The sequence below is a fragment of the Puma concolor genome, chromosome A3, assembly GCF_028749965.1.
Source record: "Puma concolor isolate L17-30 chromosome A3, mPumCon1.1.hap2, whole genome shotgun sequence".
Classification (NCBI taxonomy): domain Eukaryota; kingdom Metazoa; phylum Chordata; class Mammalia; order Carnivora; family Felidae; genus Puma; species Puma concolor.
In genome coordinates, this window is record NC_141669.1 from 96,388,934 (window position 1) to 96,409,128 (window position 20,195).

The 20,195-nt window shown below is 42.1% G+C and overlaps 1 protein-coding gene across 4 annotated transcripts in view; it reads right to left on the bottom strand.

Annotated features, from left to right (window-relative positions):
• RIN2 (Ras and Rab interactor 2) overlaps positions 1-20,195 on the bottom strand; it is a 225,342-nt gene that overhangs the window by 116,236 nt on the left and 88,911 nt on the right. For 2 of the 4 annotated variants that reach the window (XM_086701583.1, XM_086701582.1), the window contains one exon: positions 13,279-13,385. The exons of 1 other annotated variant lie outside the window; for it this stretch is intronic. The gene's annotated coding sequence lies outside the window, so the exon portion shown is untranslated. Of the gene's footprint in view, positions 1-13,278; positions 13,389-20,195 lie in introns of all 4 variants that reach the window. One more of the 4 variants, XM_086701580.1, reaches the window with a different exon arrangement.

A 20,195-nucleotide genomic window follows, 5' to 3' on the forward strand; every position in this document is an offset into this window, starting at 1 on the left:
AAAATGTAGATATGTAGCTTCTCTGGTCACACTGAGCTATCATTCCAGCATAACCCAAACTGGTTGACTCTGAGTGTTCTCTTTAGATGAGATATAAGCTCTTCCAGTTCACCAGTGCCCATGGATCTGCTCACGTCATTCAGATACCCTGCTTGAGCCACCCACACCCCTTGTAGAATACCTGCCCTGCCCACGTTGTGCCTGATATGCAACGTGAGTGATTCTGCCCATGTCATCCCCTCAGCTGATTGGACCAGCAAAGTTAAAATTGACCGTTCTAAGACGAAGTAGAATCCTCTACTTCAAGATTTTGAGCTGAGAGTCACAAGGTAGGTGCTCATGCCTGAGAGCTGGTTTTGGAGCCATATGGGAAACTTGATAGAAATAATGAAAATAATTTATGGGAAACATACATCCCGAGTGAGCAGATACGAGGGGCTACTGGTCCACGGTGGGCCAGGAGGGGTGAATGCACATGTGTAAAGGAGCATCTTGAGTCTTGGCCTCAGACCGCTGGCCTTATAGCTTCCACCAGGCCAAGGTTCAACTCATCTTGTATCCTGACAATAAATATTCCTTTTTTTTTTTTTTTTTTTTTAGTAGTAGTTCGGGTGGATTTATGTTCCTTTCCATCAAATATGTTTTGACCAGAATGCTTCAGAAAGACAATCATGAGTTCTCAGAAGTATAGTTTTAAAATATTTTTTAGCATCTTACCAAATGTTTAATTCAAAGATCTTAGAATAAAGCACACACCGATAAAGACAAACTCCTGTCAAACCACAGCAGAACTTAATGATGTCACATATTATGGGGATTGATTTTTTTTAATGTTTATTTTTTTTATTTTTTGAGAGAGAGAGAGAGAGAGACAGAGCACGAGCGGGGCAGGGGCAGAGAGAGAGGGAGGCACAGAATCCAGAGCAGGCTCCAGGCTCTGAGCTGTCAGCACAGAGCCTGACGTGGGGTTCAAACCCACGAACCGCGAGATCATGACCTGAGCCAAAGTCGGACACTTAACCAACGGAGCTACCCAGGTGCCCCAATGGGGATTTTTTCGATGAATATAGGAGAGGGACACCTTTGGCCATCTAAAGGAAGATGCTTCAATTTCAGGGTGAAAAGGACAAACAAAAGGTACATTTCTACTTCTTTTATCAACACTGCAAAGTTGCATGGAAGCTTTGCTGGGTGTTTACCTCTATTTTTTTTAAATTTATGTTCCTCAGTTGAATAAAATGGAATGGATGCAGCTTTCTGCTCATGAGACAGAGTTGTGGATTGTTGTAAAGATGTTTTTACCCTGTTATTTTAATCCAGACTTTGTGTCTTCAAGGCGGTTTTAACTCAATGTTTAACACACACAAATATTTCCATTGGAATTATACCAATATTGATCATTTTCATGGAGAAAATATTTTCTGGAGCATACTTCATTAAACCATCTCAAGTCCTTGGTTAGTTTCTTACACAGTGCAGTTAAACTGTTTTCAAACTTTCTTTAGTTCTTTTTAATTTTGTACCTTTCTCTTTCCGGATATAAGAATTTAAAGCTAGTAAATATTATATGTTTTGTTCCAAAGATTTATCATCTTAGTTTTTATGCCTGGATCTATGACCCATCTCAAATTAATTTTTGTGTATGGCTTGAGGTAAGGTGTTGGGAGTCTTTATTTCTCCATACAAATACACATTTAATTTTTATTTTAAAGAAAATAGTTTTTAGAGATGAATTCTGCTCTTTGTAAACTTTACATCAAAGATGTGATTGAGCAAACAGAATTTTGTCTTCATGAAACACTACTGTGTAACATTCCTGCCCTGTAAGGTGGTGGTAATTGTTTTCATTATTTCTATCAAGTACTAAATTTTCTGTGTTAAATTTTGACTATACATTCTGCAAGATTATTTGATGAGTCTGCACATTTTTAGACAATAAAGTTTTCTTCTGCCAGTGCAATTCTTCTCAGACCAAGCTTTTTTCTTTCCACTATCAAAAATTCCAAACAAATGCAATTCACCAGTCAGGTTTGGATCAATCACAAATGATGTTCAGTGAGGCTTCACCTATTTCATTATGAATTGGTTACAATACTGATATTTTGTATTTCTTAGATAATCAGTGAGAAAAGTGGAAGCAATAATCCTCAGGGTCTCATAGAATACTCTGTTGCTCAGCAACCGACTACTGTCATTCCAAATTCAATGTTCTTTATTCTTCTAATATGTTTTGTTTTGTTCACTAGCAGCTTCTGTGGTTAGGGGACCAAAGAGAAGAACATACACACTGTCTAAATGGTTACATAATGTCCTCTTTAAGAAAGTAGTCTCGGGGGCACCTGGGTGGCTCAGTTGGTTAAGCTTCCGACTTCAGCTCAGGTCATGATCTCGTGGTTTGTGAGTTCGAAGCCTGCGTCAGGCTCTGTGCTGACAGCTCAGACCTGGAGCCTGCTTCGGATTCTGTGTCTCCCTCTCTCTCTGTCCCTCCCCAGCTCACACTCTGTCTCTCTCTCTCTCTCTCAAAAATAAATAAACATCATGAAAAGATGCTCAACGTCACTCCTCATCAGGGAAATACAAATCAAAACCACACTGAGATACCACCTTATGCCGGTCAGAGAAACTAAAATGAACAAATCAGAAGATTGTAGATGCTGGAGAGGATGTGGAGAAATGGGAACCCTCTCGCACTGTTGGTGGAAATGCAAACTGGTGCAGCTGCTCTGGAAAACCGTGTGGAGGTTCCTCAAAAAATTAAAACTAGATCTACCCTATGACCCAGCAATAGCACTGCTAGGAATTTACGCAAGGGATACAGCAGTGCTGATGCACAGGGGCACTTGTACCCCAATGTTTATAGCAGCACTCTCAACAATAGCCAAATTATGGAAAGAGCCTAAATGTCCATCAACTGATGAATGGATAAAGAAATTGTGGTTTATATACACAATGGAATACTACTTGGCAGTGAGAAAGAATGAAATCTGGCCTTTTGTAGCAACGTGGATGGAACTGGAGAGTGTTATGCTAAGTGAAATAAGTCATACAGAGAAAGACAGATACCATATGTTTTCACTCTTATGTGGATCCTGAGAAACTTAACAGAAGACCATGGGGGAGAAGGGGAAAAAAAAGTTAGAGAGGGAGAGAGCCAAACTATAAGAGATTCTTAAAAACTGAGAACAAACTGAGGGTTGATGGGGGTGGGGGAGAGGAGAAAGTGGGTGATGGGCATTGAGGAGGGCACCTGTTGGGAAGACCACTGGGTGTGGTATGGAAACGAATTTGACAATAAATTATATTTAATATAAAAAAATTTTTAAAAGAAAGTAAGTCTCATGTTGTGTTCTTGTCACAATAAAATGAAATAGTCCTAGATTAAAACGTCATGACAACCACCTCTGAAGCACAAAAAGCAGGACACCATCCCTACAGAGATTAAACTAGCCCCTAGGGAATATTTGCCTAGAATTTCATGTAGTAATTTGCTTCTTTTCCCTTCATTTTGATCCTGTATATGTTGACATCTTTCCAAACTTTCCACTTCACCATTAGGATATCTACCTTCCCTTTAAACAGGGATGTGCTAGAAAATGCTTAACAACTGGCTTTCTGGGGAATAAAAGCCCCAAATTTTAGCAGTTGCCTATTTTATGGGATAAATACTCTCATCATGAATAATTTCAGGCTACCAACAGGACATCAACAAATTTGCAAAACTGATGAAAATCTAACTATCAGCTCTACTGAGTGAGGGTAGGGGTGACTCCAGTTCATGACTCATTTAATCTACCCATTCGAAACCCCAATGTCTCTGAAGAGGTTGCTTTGATTTGATTCTTTTTACACCGAGGTAATACAAGATAGCAAAGTAAGAAACTAGATCTCTAGACTGAAAGCAATGCTTTAGCCATGAAACCATATTATTTGTTCCTAGTAAGACCTGAAATATGTTTGACTATCATCTCAACCAAGTTGAGTGATCCCATCAGGAAAACCTGAAGGAAGCCATATGTTCAGTCTATTATTTGAGACTCCGTAGGTTCTATTTCTTTACAGGTTGAAGAGGAGGAGAAGAAAAGATCTTCCTTTTGCCCATCAGACATTGGGGATCCCATCTGCCTTATTCAGAGGAGTAGCTCCAATACTCAACACAGTGCCTGGCACATCTGTGCTCAATAAGTGTCTCTGGGATAAGTAAGTGCATGAGATTTTACAGAGAAGGCATCAAGGCTGAAAGGAAGGGCTTTTAAGGAATGGCTTCATCAAAACTGTAAGATAATAGGAAGAACTATAACTTCGAGAATGACAAAATAAGATATAAACTTCAAGGATGACAAGAACTGTAACTTTGAGAATGACAAGAAAGCTTGCTGTCAATCCACATAACATGCTGGAAAAAAACATTCTTTATACCACTTTGAAACACAAGGACATTTAATCCACATGTTCTTTCTGTTGTTGGATTTCTCCTATAGGGTCTATGATCTGGAGGCCTTTCCTCTCTATCATATAGAGACTCATTTTGTTCTCTGCAATTACCTAGCCAATCATGTTTCTTGGCTCTTTCATTTTTGCACAAATCAGAATTCTAGAGGTCTCCAGGTGTGTGTCCACACCATTGTATCTTCATTGGAGACCACAAAACAAACAAAAAATCCACCAGAACAGATGCAAAACTCCCAATGAAATATAACTGGCTGAGCAAATGGACTTCTCTGTGTTTGTGCATGTACCTACATCCATGTGTTATGGGCATTAGAGTCTGAAAATTCCCATCCTTGCTTTTAAGTGCATTGGAGAACAGTTGAGCCTCCTCTGGAGAATATTATCCTTCTATGCTTGCAGATTCCATGTGGGATGGTCAGCAGAAGCACAACATCCAATATCAAAATAAAAAAAAATACCACAACACCTCTATACATTGTAAATGCCCAATTACCATGTATGAATACCATCTTACAGCCAGTATCCAGAAATTATCAAGGATAATGCATAAAGAAACAGCTGCTCTCCAAAATAGTTAATATTTTATGTGTCTACAAAAGAGTTGTGGAAACTCACATAAGCTCTCATAGTAAGGCTGTCAATGATATCTGTTGCCATCACCAATGAGGTGGTTTGTGTCCAAAACAGTGTCTTTGCAGTTCAGGCATGTTTTAGTCTCTCTTGGTTGACCAACGGCATTCATGTCTTTTGCTGGGAGAGACAAGTACATATGACTGGGGCATTTTACAAATCCAATCTCATATTACTACCAAACTACCAAGTAGTTTCCGTTAGGCTCTGCAGGCTCCCTTTGAAACACAGGGTTTTCCTCACTATGGTCTACCCAAATCCTATCCTCTTGTGCAGGTGTCTGACCCATGCTTATGGCAGCCATGGTTATTATGGGGGCCAAGAGGGGAAGGGAAGCAGTTGGATTGCCCCTTTTCCATTGGGAGTATTTGAGGGTAGCACAAACACACATCTGAGGGAGACTGCTTTGGGTCATAATAATGATGATCTTGGAGTCAGACTTCTAGAAAAAGAAGATCAAAGGATGCAGGGTCAAATAAGCCTGTGGATCCACCTTAGCGGATAGTGGAGGCACTGAGCCATTGACCTTGTCTGGACTCTCATGGCTCCCAAGGGGATGCTAGGTAGGCATGAATACTTTCAGGGCCTGGGGCAAGAAGACAAATGGAGGCTGACATTATTTATGTCTGAATTTTTTTTAATTATAAATCAAGATTACAAACTGTGTTCTATTCTCTTACCAAGACAAACTGTGTTCTATTCTCTTTCCAAGGACTTGGAAGGTCAGGTTTCCATTTAAAATTTTCACTCTTGGGCCACCTGCATGGCTCAGTCAGTTAAGCATCCGACTTCAGCTCAGGTCTTGATCTCATGGTCTGTGGGCTCGAGCCCTGCATCAGGCCCTGTGCAGATAGCTCAGAGCCTGGAACCTGCTTAGGATTCTGTGTCTCCTTCTCTCTCTGCCTCTCCCCTGCTCTTTCTCTGTCTCTCTTTCATTCTCTTTCTCTCTCTTTTTAAAGTGTTTATTTATTTTGAGAGAGAGAGAGTATGTGCATGCACAAGTGGAGGAGGGGCAGAGAGAGAGGGAGAGAGGAATCCCCTCTCACTCTGTCAAAAATAAATAAACATTTAAAAAATGTCTAAATATTCAGACTCTTCAGTGTTCTGCACTGAACGGGGCACATGGGGCATCCAGAACCTACCCCATGGCTTGTCACTCTTCTCTTCTCTCTTGACAGCTCTGTGGACACCCCAGCCTTCCTGTCCAATGTCACCTCAGATTCCGTCCACAAAACTTCCAGCCTGTGTGGGCTATGCCACCAGGCCTGGGGCATGCGGGCAGGGATTCCAGAGTGCTGTGCATCTGGAACAATAAGGGAAGAGAAATGCAGGGTCCAGAATGGCATAACCCCTGCCTCCATGGACCTCTTCTTCCATGGGGAGTGATGAGGCTGAGTGGGATGAAGTACATAGCCCAGGGCAGTGGCCTCTCTTGCCTAGGTCTTAGGGCAGGTTGGATCATCTTAGGGCCCATGAGAGAATAGACAAAGGTTCCACTACTGGTTTGGTTTTCTCCCATCCTCACCTGGACTTGGTTTGCAGAAGTGTAAGGTTCAGCCCCAAGTGGCCCTAGTTATACCCTGGTGGTACTGGGGAAGAGAGACAGGCTTGGATCCAACAGCCCTAAGACGTCCTAATTCCTCTCGAGCTCTTAATTCCAGTTCAAGAGGCCATGCTGTCTCCTTAAAAGCATTCTGGCTATTGTACTCCTTCCTCCACCTTCTCTCCTCCTTTGGCTCTTCTAAAACACTACAGCCCCTCACTCTGGGTCTGCCATCTTGGACTCCTCCTCCAATCCTATCTCAATCCTAAACCAGCTGCCTTTCCCCTGCCAGCATCATCATCTTAGAGGTCAAAACACACTGAGTAAGCACTGAAAAACACTTCAGCCCTGTGTGTGAGATCAAGCCCCCAAATGCATGCTTGTTTTAGGTTTGAGGATATATTATGACCTTCTCCAATCAGCTTCTACTGACCTCAAGTTACTGCAGATAATAGGAAACTGCATAACATGCCTTAGAATCACCCCAAAGCTGATTATCTTGGCAAAACAAGGTCTCCATCTTTTGGGTATCTGTAATAGGTCTCCAGCAAAAAAGGAGACTAGAGGTTAATGCTTTTATCTCCCCGAAGACCTTACCCTCTTGCTTATTACCCTTGAAGACTAAAAAGTATTTTTGTAAAAGTCAGGAAAGATAGTTTATATCTGCTTCAATGCTGGGCCAAACCATCCTTCTCATAGTCTCCATTGGCCTAACCCAAATGGTAGGGTCTGGATATAACAGAGCTAATGCCCCATGATCATGGAGATAGTGACCCAGTTGGCATATGGCACTTTGATTTTCAAAGGGCTTTTACTTGTATATCCCTAGTTTCTTTGCCTGTTAGAGCATCTTATGTTACATGGCATTTTTTTTTGAAGTATTTATTTATTTATTATTTATTTTTGAAGGAGAGAGAGAGCAGGGGAGGGACAGAGAGAGAATCCCAAGCAGGCTCCACACTGTCAGTATAGAGCCAGATACAGGGCTCGAACTCACATACCATGGGACCATGACCTGAGCAGAAAAGAAGAGTCAGATGCTTAAGTGACTGAGCTACCCAGGCACCCCAAATGGCACTTCTATGTACAAATGTGAGGCTCCCCTACAGCTGGAAGTTTATATTTTTTTAATGTTTATTTATTTTTGAGAGAGAAAGCTAGAGAGCAAGCAGGGGATGGGCAGAGAAAAAGGGAGACAGAATCCCAAGCAGGCTCCGTGCTGCCAGCACAGAGCCTAATGTGGGGCTTGAACTCAAAAACCATGACATCATGACCTGAGCTGAAACCAAGAGAAGGATGCTTAAATGACTGAGCCACCCAGGTACCCCACTTCTATTTTTTTTAAGTTTATTTATTTTGAGAGAGAAAGGGAAAGAGAGGGTGAGGAGCAGAGAGAGAGACAGAGAGACAGAGAGAGAGAGACAGAGAGAGAGAGAATCCCAAGCAAACACCACACCGGGTCTCGAATCCACGAATCGTGAGATCATGACCTGAGCCAAAACCAAAGCTTTCTCCAGGAACCAAAGGCTTTGTTTTCTCATTTAGGGCTTGAGTGTTTCCTTTTCTTTCCTGCTCCCTGTTTCTGATTAATTTCTATCCCCTTTATTAGTTCAGGGAGGTGTACAAAGAGAGTAGACAGAAGTCAAATCATTCAGTTGGCAGACTTGTGCATGATTTCTGGATTGCAGCTATGCATTTCATATGGTTCCAATTTAGAAACAAAACAAAGCAAAACAAAACCCAATCTTGAGTCTTCTTCCTGCTTTCCTACCTGTTTTTCTGAATTCCGAAATACTTGTCTACAAAAAAGTAAAGACAGAATCACTCATTCTTGGTTTCTTCCTCTGAAATGCAGCTCTGAATATTGAATGCTGACTTTCCACTTAACATTCCTTTCCTCTGAAGTCCCGCTCCCCTCTGCTAATGAGGGCACCAGGCTTGAAAACTTGCTTGACTCGGCCCATCAATCACTGCACAGTTTTGCAGAGTCTTCTGGCCGAAACGGCTGTCATCTCCCTTCCCATTCTCCACAACCACTCAGACCTTGGGCGGCGGCAGCCTTAATGGTTTCAGCAGCTCCCTAATGTCTGTGCGCCCCCGCTGTCTGCATCTGCTCCAATTCACGCGGCCCAAACATGCCACACCAAAGGGACCGTCCTTTCCCAGCTTCCTGCTTCCCTGCTTGCAGCACAGTTTTTAGAATTGAATATCCATATTCCTGGTTAGGTATTCAGGGTCCCTTTTTGATCTGTTTCCAATCCAATTTTCCAATCTCAGCAGTGACGTGTGTAGGTTGGCACTGCCCCCTCCAGAGCACAGATCTCAGAGATCCCACCCGAGTGGAGACAGAGAACATTCCTGACTAGCTTCGGCCTACCCTGGGTGAGTATTTTTCCAGGCATTCTGTCACTGCCCGCCACACTGCCCAACCTAGACCAGCGAGCTGAAAGTGGCCTAAATTGGCAATCCCAGGTAGGTAAGATTCTGAAGCCACATCATGCACGGTGCACCGATACTCACCAGCAATAGTGACTTGCCTCACTTTGACCCTGCTCCCTTATCTGTCAGGTGGGAGAACTCCGAGGTGCCCGCTCTACACTGTTTCCCAGGACTATCTCATGAGATTGGGCTTCAGGTGCTCCAGTGGGGGCTGGCTTATCAGTTAGTGGCTGCCTTTTCTTCTCACTTCCAAACCTGCCAACAGCATCCCCCTTACCTCCCAAAAAACTATTTGCACTTGAAGCCTTATCTCAGGGTCTGGGTACACACACCTAGTGTGGACAGCAGGATAATCATGGACAATCATGGATGGATGCAAACATGAACACACACACACACACACACACACACACACACACACACACACCACGCAGACAAAAAACATGCACACATTTGCTAAATAACACACTTTAAGGACTGCTTTCCCTCCCCTCTCTCCTGTCCCTACTTTTCTACTGGCATTCCCTGATATCATCTCCCAGTAATTGGTATGGAATTTCTATTTCTGAGCCTGGTTCGCTGCTTGTCTAAAGAATCCTGCTCAACTAGTACTGAATTTATAATTAATGGGAACATTTTTGTCAATATAAAATCCAGGAAAAAATGCATAAACATATTTTGAATAAATGTTGTGTGTCCCTGTAAACAACCACTATCCTTTGTGAACATAACTAACATTATCCAGTTAAGAGTAATGAAAAAAAGGGGTGCCTCGGTGGCTCATTTGGTTAAGTGACCAACTTTTCAGCTCAGGTCATGAGCTCACAGTTCATGAGATTGAGCCTGCACTGGGCTCCGTGCTGATAGCATGGAGCCTGCTTGGGATTCTCTCTCTCTCTGCCCTTCTCCTGCTCATTCATTCTCATTCTCTTCTCATTCTCTCTCTCTCTCTCTCTTTCTCTCTCTCTCTCTCTCTCTCAAAATAAATAAATAGAACTTTAAAAAGAGTAGTAAAAAAAAATGAAAGGCTTATTTTTAAATTGTTGGAAATTTCCAACAATTGAAAGACTTGTTACAGAGGGTGTGATTTTTATCGACACAAAAATCTTTCTTTCTTTTTTTTTTCCAAAATACGTTCAAAGACTAAGAAGTGTCACCAAATGATTTATCCTCTCGAGATCCCCATGCACTTTGGTCTGGCTCTGCTACCACCTGACCACAATTAAAGCTTTTAAGAAACTCCTATTTTTCTCATCCTAATCCCTTGCTTGTTTCCCCGTGGTCACCAGCAATTAACCCAGCAATATAAATGGGCTCTTGAATCAGTGAGGAGCTTTCATGTTATAAGTAACAGAAAATCCAATTCAAATTGATATAAAAATAAACAGTAATGTCTCCTTACAGATTGCTCATTAACTGCGTAAGAAATGATAGTAACTGTACAGTGGAGAAACTACATAAGACCTTGACCGGATGATCAAAGTTCAGATCCCCAGTGCAGGTAGACAGATGCTACATTCGTCCTGACCTGATGCCCCAGGGATACAATGTCAGTTATAGCGTATTCCAACAGAAGGTGTGGAACCTGAATCCAGTCATAAGGAAACATCACACACTCCCCACCAACTGAGGGACACTACATAAAAAACCCAGATTCTGCACAAATATCAATGTCATGCAAGACAAAGAAAGTCTGAAAAGTGTTCCAGGTTAAAAAGACCTGAACCTCTAAAAAAACACATGATCTTTGATTGGAGAAAGAAACAAGCTATATATAGAGGCCATTATTGGGAACATTTAAAAATTAGTATCTTAGCCTGGGTGGCTCAGTCAGCTAAGTGTCCAACTTCGGCTCTGGTCATGATCTCATGGTTTGTGGATTTGAGTCCTGTGTTGGGCTCCATGCTAAGTGTAGAGCCTGCTTGGGATTCTCTCTCTCCCCCTCTCTCTCTGCCTCTCCCCACTCACCCTTTCTCTTTATCTTTCTCTCTCTCTCTCAAATAAGTAAAAAATTAGTATCTGTAATTTCGATCAATGACTAAGCCTCAGTCTTGGCTGATAGGACTGTGGGAATGAAGAGAACACCCCTGTTCTTAAAAACGGCATACAGAAGTAGTAAGTGGTAAAGGTGTGTGATGTATACAACCTGATCTCAGGTACTGATACAGCCAAAGGGGAGAAAAGGTACAAATTGGTGAATCTGCATGAATGGTAAACATGAGTCCTCTGAACTCTCCTTGCAACTTTTAGGAAGTTTGGCCCATTTCAAAATAAAAACTTAAAAATCACTAGGCAGTACAAGTGATCAAGGGAGGTACTGAAGTCCCGCTTCATGAGGCACAGTCCAGTCCCGTGGCCCCATGATTTTGACAAGGCCCTGTTTCCCTGGCTTTCTTCTGCTTCCAGGTTCTAGCTTCCTGGGGTCAGTGCTGTCCACGCTCAGTGTGCCCCGTGGTGGAAAGACAGCAGCAGCTCCTGTCTTCACAGCCCCACACCCACATATCCAGAGATAGGTCAAGCTCCCTCGGAAGAGTGAATGAGGGTCTTCTTTCCCAGAAATGCTTCCCTCAAGTTTGAGAAGCCCTTCTTGCTCTGATGCACAAAATCTAATCGGGATGAGACACCAACCCTGACATTTACGACGTGAAGTCCAAGCTCTTTGATGTAACATATACTACACAGTCTTCCCCAACCTGACTCAAACTTTTATTCCCATTTCTGGCCCCTCCCACAAGCCCACTCTCATCTGCCACACCTTTGTATGTCTGTAACAGTCTCTCTGTTTAAAACACTCTCTACCACTCAAGACTCAGCCCAAAGATCACCTCCTCTTGTGCCACCTTCTCTGGCCCCCACCATTAAGCCTTCCCTTCTCTGGGTGCCACAGGGAACAGGCTCCCATGACATTCTAATTCCATGTTTCTATTTGTCACCCAGAGGGCCCTGCATGTTCCCTAACATTTAGAGTGTGCCCAGTATATCTATAAAACACAGACAAGCACATAACATCTGCCCTGCTAACACCATGCTTCCTTGGCCTACTGAAAATCTAAGGAAAATCTATCTGTGATAGAACTTAAAATGGCACTAGACACTAAAAAGAAGTCACTAAAATAAAATGTTATTCAATAAAATACATCTTAATTAGAATATTTTACTCTGTGAAAGAAAATTACCCTGTTATTCAAGCCACATGGAACCACTGAGAAACTCATAATTTAGCCAGTACGTGGAAAGTGCATATGTTCTAATTTCCTGTTTTTCTGTGAGAGGCCACTGTTCCAGCCTGGGTCAGGCAATGCATGGTTTGTGGCCTGGCACTTCAGCAGCCCTGGCTCAGAGAAAAGACTGGATTTATCTTGCACGGGTAAGTGGGGAAAACTCAGAAAACCCACACTGCACAAATATTACATCACCAAACAGGGGAACAACCACACTCAGCAACCATCCTGGAGGGCAAGCTTGGTGTAGGTTCCTGTCGCAGAACTTAGTTCAGCTCTTTGAGCACCAGGGTGCCTCACGCCAGACATGCAGACACTTCAGGCTGCTGATGCTGCCCTTTCCTGGGGCCACAAAAATGCTGTGCAGCTTAGAAAGCAGGCTGGCTCACCCAGCTGGCTGACATTTTCAGAGCAAACTCTGGAGCTATGGTCCAGGAAGGTCTCAATAAGCCCCCCTGGATTCATCCCTCATTTTTAGTCAAATCATGGCTCTGAAAAATCTCCCACTGCAGAGAAACCTGGATGACACCGACATACCCAGCCAGCAGAGTTACCTGCCACGTGTGCCTCCTGATATCAGGCACTGGGGAGGACACATTACTTCTGTAGCATTCCCACCAAAAGCACATAACCTGAATCCATCTGTGAGGAACATCAGACATGCCAGACTGAGGGTCACTGTACAAAAACAATAGGCCTGAACTCTTCAAAAATGTCAAGGTCTTGAAAGACAAAGAAAGGCAGAGGATCCATTTCAGATTGAAAGACTCAAAAAAGAAATGACAGCTAAATGCAACGCACAATCCTGGACTGGATGCTGAGTCCAAAAAATAAAAAGTAAACTTGCTACAAATGGCATTCTTGAGATGACTGGGGAAACTGGAATATGGACTGTAGATTAAAGTATTATTAAATGTCCTGAATTTGACAACTGTACTGTGGTGACATAAGAATATGTCCTTGTTTTAAGAAGTAAACACTGAAGTATTGAGGTACCTGCGTGGCTCAGTTGGTTAAGTGTCCAATTCTTGATCTCAGGTCAGGTCTTGATCTCACGGTCATGAGTTCAAGCCCCACACTGGGCTCCATGCTGGGCATGAAGCCTACTGAAAAACAAACAAAAAACACTGAAGCACTAAGAGACATGATCCATGCAACTTCTTCTCAAACCATTTAGAAAAAGGTGTGTGTGCGTGTGTGTGTGTGTGTGTGTGTGTGTGTGTGTGTGTGTGTAGGGGAGAGAGAGAATGATAAAGCAAATGTGATAATATGTTAACAATTTACTAATCTGTATAAATGAATGGCATACTTGATTCTTTGAACTATTTGTAACATTTTTTTTAAGTTTATTTATTTTGAGAGACACAGAGACAATGTGAGCGGGGAGGGGCAGAGAAAGAGGGAGACAGAGAATGCCAACAGGCTCTGCATGGAGCCTGATGTGGGGCTCAAACCCACAAAACCGTGACCTGATCTGAATCATGACCTGAGCTGAAACCAAGAGTCAGATGCTTAACCGACTGAGCCACCCAGGTGCCCCTGCAACATTTATTAAGTATGAAATTGCTTCAAATTTTAAAAACAGATTGCATTGTCTCGTTATACAAAATAAAATAAAACAAGATTCTCAGCGACAGTTTAATGTTTTTGCACATTAAAACTCCCCATGAAACATTGGGAAATGTGTAATTACACAGAGAAGGCAAGAGAAAGCTTTATTCCATCACTTGTACAAAATAAGTTTAGTCTGGCAGCAAGTTTGACATTAGCGTTTTTTAGAGGTTTGAAATTTGATATAAAATGTATTTGTGGGTGTTGTTAATCTGTTATGCAGTATTTAAGATCTACAACAAAGTTTAAAGATAGAATGGCACACCTCTGTACTCACAACCCCTTTAAATTCCTCACCCATCATAGCCTCTTTTCCATCTCAGGAGTCACAAAAATTCTACACTCAGTGTTAATCAGTCCCACATACCTCTCTATATGTTTGCTACATGTGTATTCTTTCATTGTATTTTTTAAAATGTAACTTTGAAAAAGAAATGTATTTATTTATTTTTTAGAGAGGGAGAGAAAGCATGTGTGAGCAGAAGGGAAGGGCAGAGGGAAAAAAGAGAGAGAATCTTAAGCAGGCTCCATGCTCAGCGGAGTGCAGCTCAGTGCAGAGCCTGGGGTTCCATCCCACGACTCTGGGATCATGACCTCAGCTGAAACCAAGAGCTGAATGCTCAACCGAGCCACCCAAATGGCCCTGGAAAAGAAAATTGAATTAAAGTTTGTGTAACCTGTGAAGCACCCTCAAGGAATATCAGGGCTCCAGGGATTATAGTTTCAGCTGATCTTTCAAGCCCTTCAGAGATACTTAGTGACCACAATTCTACATTCTTAGCACGTAATTTGAACATCATGACCACAATCCATAAAAGGTAGCAGCACACACTCAATGATGTTCTGGAACTAGAGAATACTGGCTCACAATAATGACTATATGCTTCTTCTCAACTCCACCTTCAATGACATTGCATCGGTAGATGGAAATTCATGATAGCTGGAGCATTTACACCACGGAAATAAGCAGATGTTTAGGCATATAAAGGTGTTGTAAACACAGCAAACTGTTGAATGCACCTAGCTCCCAGGTGCCTTTGATGTAAAAGGGACAAGTTAATTCAAGTTCTTCAGGTAGCCTTTCAGATACTCGAAAGGAAAGTAGAACTAAAGCTTGTTAAGATTTAATAGACCATACAGAGTGGTATAGTAAACGTCAAGGTGAATCTAGATGATAATTTTTAAAAAACTCCCCAAATACTCAGATAGAATCATGCAAATGTAATTCAGAAATTACATTTTTCCAGCAGAGAACAACTCCAAAGATTATGGCTTGATTGTCCTGTACAGTGGTGACTAATTTTGTACCTAAATTAGGTGAGCGTATTTCAGCAGTCTTGCTTTGAACTGATCATAAATCCATATTCGTCTCCTGTAGCCTACTTTGAACTAGCCTGACCATCCTTCTGATGCCTTCCTAATGAATGAAAATAAATCTTTAAGCCAGGCTCATTATACGCCTGCAGGAGAGCTATATTTTTAAAACCCTTTAATAATAATACTTTGGCAAAAGAAACGTGGGTGGGAATGAAGGAATTTGGTCCTTTTTTCTTCTTGCCAAATTCAGTGCTGTCAGCCAAGAGGAGAAGCTTTGGAGAAGTCAGAAGGAAAGATTCAAATCACACCATGTTGGGTCAACCGGTTGTCTTGTTTCTGAGAGCCAAGCCTCATGGTTCTCAAAATGTAACCAAGTCTGGTTGTAATAAGAACCAGGAAAATCTTAACCACAAGCAGATGAATGTTTTGCCAAAAAGCCTGGTGCCTCCCTGGGCAAACCTAACTAAACAACTTTATTCAAGTTCAACTGCTAAAGCCCCATTCCAGAAAAGAGGACATGAACCCAGCACACTAAACAGTGCCACCCAGGATGGTCCAAAGCCAGGGTAATGTCAATAGTAACTTTTTTGCCTATTATAAACCAGCGGGGTTCTTGCTCCTCTCCCAGGAGGTTTTTTCCACATTTTTTTCTTAATGACCCCCTCCATTCAATTTTAATATTATAAATATACAGTATATTTATGTATAGGTCACAGACATCTGTAATTTGAACAGGAAGATTAAGATTTGTTGTCATTCCCCAGCATCCGACCCCAAAGCAATTTTTGCTTCCTTGGGGCCATGAGAGCCCCCAATAAGAATGCGTATTATAAACTGACCATCATTAACTGGGCTCTCACGGGCTCATGATGGCCACACAGGGCCTCTCTTTGAAGCGTGAAGAAGACTGCTTTCCCACCCAGGGGCATCTTTGCTTTCTACCGGTTAAAAAAAACTTAACTAATGGCAGAAATGACAGTTCTGAGCATTTGCTAGATGCTAGGCACTAAATCAAGCAACAAAAATTTGCTGCTCACAGTTCTGGAGGCTGGAAGTGCTAGATCAGGCTGCCAGCTAGGTTGGGAAAGGGACCTCTCCTGGTTGCAGACTTCCTGTTGTATCCTCACATAGACAACAAGGCTAGGGAGCTCTGTGGGGTTTCTTTTATAAGAGCACTAATCCCAATTGCGAGGGCTCCACTCTCATGACCTAAGCAATTCCTGAAGGCCCCATCTCCTAATACCATCACCTTAAGCAACAGGATTTCAACATACGATTTTTGAGGGGACACATCCATACCATAGCACACTGTCATAGCTTGGGTTCTCCCAGAAACAAATCCTGAGACAGGGATTCCAGAGCAGGTAATTTCTGGTAGAGATGATGCCAGGAAATGCTGGTAGGTGAATGGGGAGTGACACACAGAAGGACAGGATAGATTTCAAGCCAATTTCACTGGAGTTTAATTTCATAGGGAAACTCTTGCAAACAGCATCAAACACAAACCTTAGAGTAATCCCATCTGAAAGGTGAGGGAGCTGGGGTATTTATACACCAATACTCATCAGTCATTGATTGAGGGCTGCTCCTGCTCTCTTTTGTCAGAGATGCAAGTGCTGGGAGCCAGAAGTAAGGCTGGTAAGAACTGAACAGATAAGGCCCAAGGTACCAAACTGGGCACCACATATACAGATTCATATAATTGTCACAGCATCCAGGAGAGGTTGCCATTCGAATCAGCCTGAAATGGGGTACAAAAATGTAAAATAATGTTCTCCAAATCAACAAGGAGTAAGTGGTAGAGATAACAGAGGATTCCAAAGGCTACATGCCTAAACCATGCTATATTTTGTACTACATCCAGGCTGCTCTTCTTGGTTTTTCCTATTCAAACAGATTCAGCAAATTGGTAAGACTCATATGAGATACAGCTCCTCCTATATGAATCCACAAGTTAGTAAGAAATGGAAGGATTTAGGGAAAAGATAATGAGTTGGATTTTGGAATTGTTGAGTTTGAGTTGCCAGGACATTCAGGAGGAAAGATCAGGATAGTATAGTATAGTAGAAGTATAGTATAGGCAGGTACATCAATGGATCTGGCTTTTAAGGATGGGTAGGAACATGCTAGAGAAACAAGTGTGGGAGTTGTCAGCACACCCATGTGTTATGGACTGAATTTTGTCCCTCAGAATTCATATATTAAAGCCCTAACCCCCAAACCTCAGAATGTGACTGTATTTAAGAGATAGTGCCTTTAAAGAGGCTTAAACTAAGGCTGTTAGGTTGGGCCCTAATCCATCTGGTCTGATAAGAAGGTCCCTTGGGGCGCCTGGGTGGCTCAGTCAGTTGAACATCTGACTTCGGCTCAGGTCATGATCTCACAGTTTGTGAGTTCGAGCCCCACGTCAGGCTCTGTGCTGACAGCTCAGAGCCTGGAGCCTGCTACAGATTCTGTGTCTCCCTCTCTCTCTGCCCCTTCCCTGCTCATACTCTGTCTCTCTCTGTCTCTCAAAAATGAATAAATGTTAAAAAAAATTAAAAAAAAAAAGAAGGTCCTTATAGGAAGAAGAGATTAGAGCATACAGGGAGAGACAGCAGGGATGCACGCACACAGAGGAAAGACTAAGTGAAGAGGGAGCAAGAGGACGGCCATCTGCAAACCCGGGACAGAGGCTTCAGAAGAATCCAATCTTGCCAGAATCCTGAACTTGGACTTTCAGCTTCCAGAACTGTGAGAAGATAAATTTATGTTGTTTAAACCACCCAGTCTGTGGTGTCATGTTATTGCAGGCCTAGCAGATTTATACAACATGGTAACTGTTGTCATGGAATAGGGGGGGTCTAACTGGGAGCCAAAGGAAGGTTTTGTTTCAAAATATTGTGACTGTTCAATTGGGCCAGTGCTGCAAAGTGGGCAAGAAAGACAAGGACGGAAAGCTATCCCCTGGGTGGAGCATAGGGAAGAAATAGGAGGAAAATGGGAAAATTTGCATTTTATACATTTTTATACAACCCTATTTGATCCTCTTATTGATCTCAGGATGCAGGTAATATCTTGCCTAGTGTCCTACAGTTAATAGGTCATAGAGCCAGTATTAGAACCAGGTATGTTTGAGTCCCAAGAGTCCTCTTTTTCTACTATACCGTGCGTACCTACTCTGTTCTTCAGAGTGCACGGCCAAGGGCATCTCTGCAGCCTCATCCAGCTCACCTTCTTGGATGTTGAGTGGCTACTCCCATCTTGTTTCTGCCAATTACGGTCATTTAGGAAATTCAGCTCCATTTCTGTTGTCCCAACATTTCAAGGATAAAACGCTTGGAATAGCCTGGCAGGGAGGTACATTCGCAGTATACAGCTATTCTCCCTTCCCAGGAAAACCACACAGACCCATGGCTTCCAGAGCTCATCTCCTGAGCTGTCAGGTCTCAGCTCAGCTGCTGCTACATGATCCCAATCCTACTTTGTTTGGGACATAGGTTTCTGTCTCTCACAGAGTTTACAGCTGCCCACCTTCCTTCTGCATGTCCTATGCTTCCTGCTAACTCCCACTTGGCACCGGTCCCCTCTGCCTGGGCAGTGCTGTCCAGGACCTGCCAGGGTCTCATTATGACAAGCAAACCCAAACATTTACCCAGGACTGTAGGAAAACAGATGAGATCACGGAATTATTGACATTGATCTTTTTTTAGGAAAACTTATAAAAAATGGGGGGAGAGTGGGAGGATTTTGGATGGATAAATGTTATTCTAAGTGGAGGTTTTACTCCCTGAATATGGCCAAAAAAGGATTATTAAGATAATGGGTTTTGAGCACTTAGAAGAAAAATGATGGCCACCAGACATTAACATGATGTCCCTAAAACAGAAATTTGTCAACTTTTCAATGTTTCTGGACAATAAATTAGAAGCTGTGAATATCAAAGAGTTTAATTTTAGGAAGGAGTCTGACAAGATTCTCCAAATACTCTTAGAGATACAATGTGGGCTGGAAGGCAATATAATTAATTATCTGCTCACCCAACCACAAAGTCTCTAGAATTCCTCTTTCCTTGGACCAAAAACCTAACTGTGTCGGGCCTCTTTCTGCTTCAATCTATTCTGCACATCTGCTGATTTCACCTTCCTAACTTAACTTCTGGCACATTTCGGGCTTCACCCAGATTTAGCCTGGACTGATTTCTATTCTCCCTATTCAAGAAAATACATTGACTCTGGCATGCAGCTGAACTGGCCTGAGAAACAGGTTATCAGACCAGGGGACTAAGGGATAGGCAAAGATTTCTTTAAATAGGACATAAAAAGCAAGAACCATCTCAACAATGACAAATGACAACAAGAACATTTTAAAAGGATATACCATGCAAAAAAGACAAATCAGACTTCATTAACATTAAAAACTATTCAAGAAAACACATCATTAAAAAGTGAATGGACAAGTCATAGAATGGGATAAGATATTCTAAATACATACATCCAACAAAGAACCTATGGTCAGAATATATATTTTTTAAGCCTGAAAAACAATAAGAAAAAGACAAAAGAAATGTTTAAAAGGAGCAAAAGACATGAATGAGCTCTTCACTGAAGAGAATATACACGTCTAAAGCATATGAAAAGGTGTTCAATATTGCTGTTCATCAGGAAAATGTCAACTAAAACCATAATGAGATATATCTACATAACCAGTTGAACAGATAAAATTTCAAAGACTGTCCACATCAGGTGTTGGCAAGGATGTGGGGCAACTGGAACTCTCACACACTGCCAGTGGGAGTATAATTTGGTCCAGCTACTTCTGCAAACTGGAATATTTACTAATATCTATGCCTACCCTGTCACAAGGAATGCTACTTCACGATAAATGAGTGCATGTGTCTACAAAAAGACATAAGTACAAGAATATTCATGACAATTTAGTTCCACAATAGCTCAAACTAGAAACAACTTAAATATCCATTAACAGGAAAATGGATTAAAAAATTG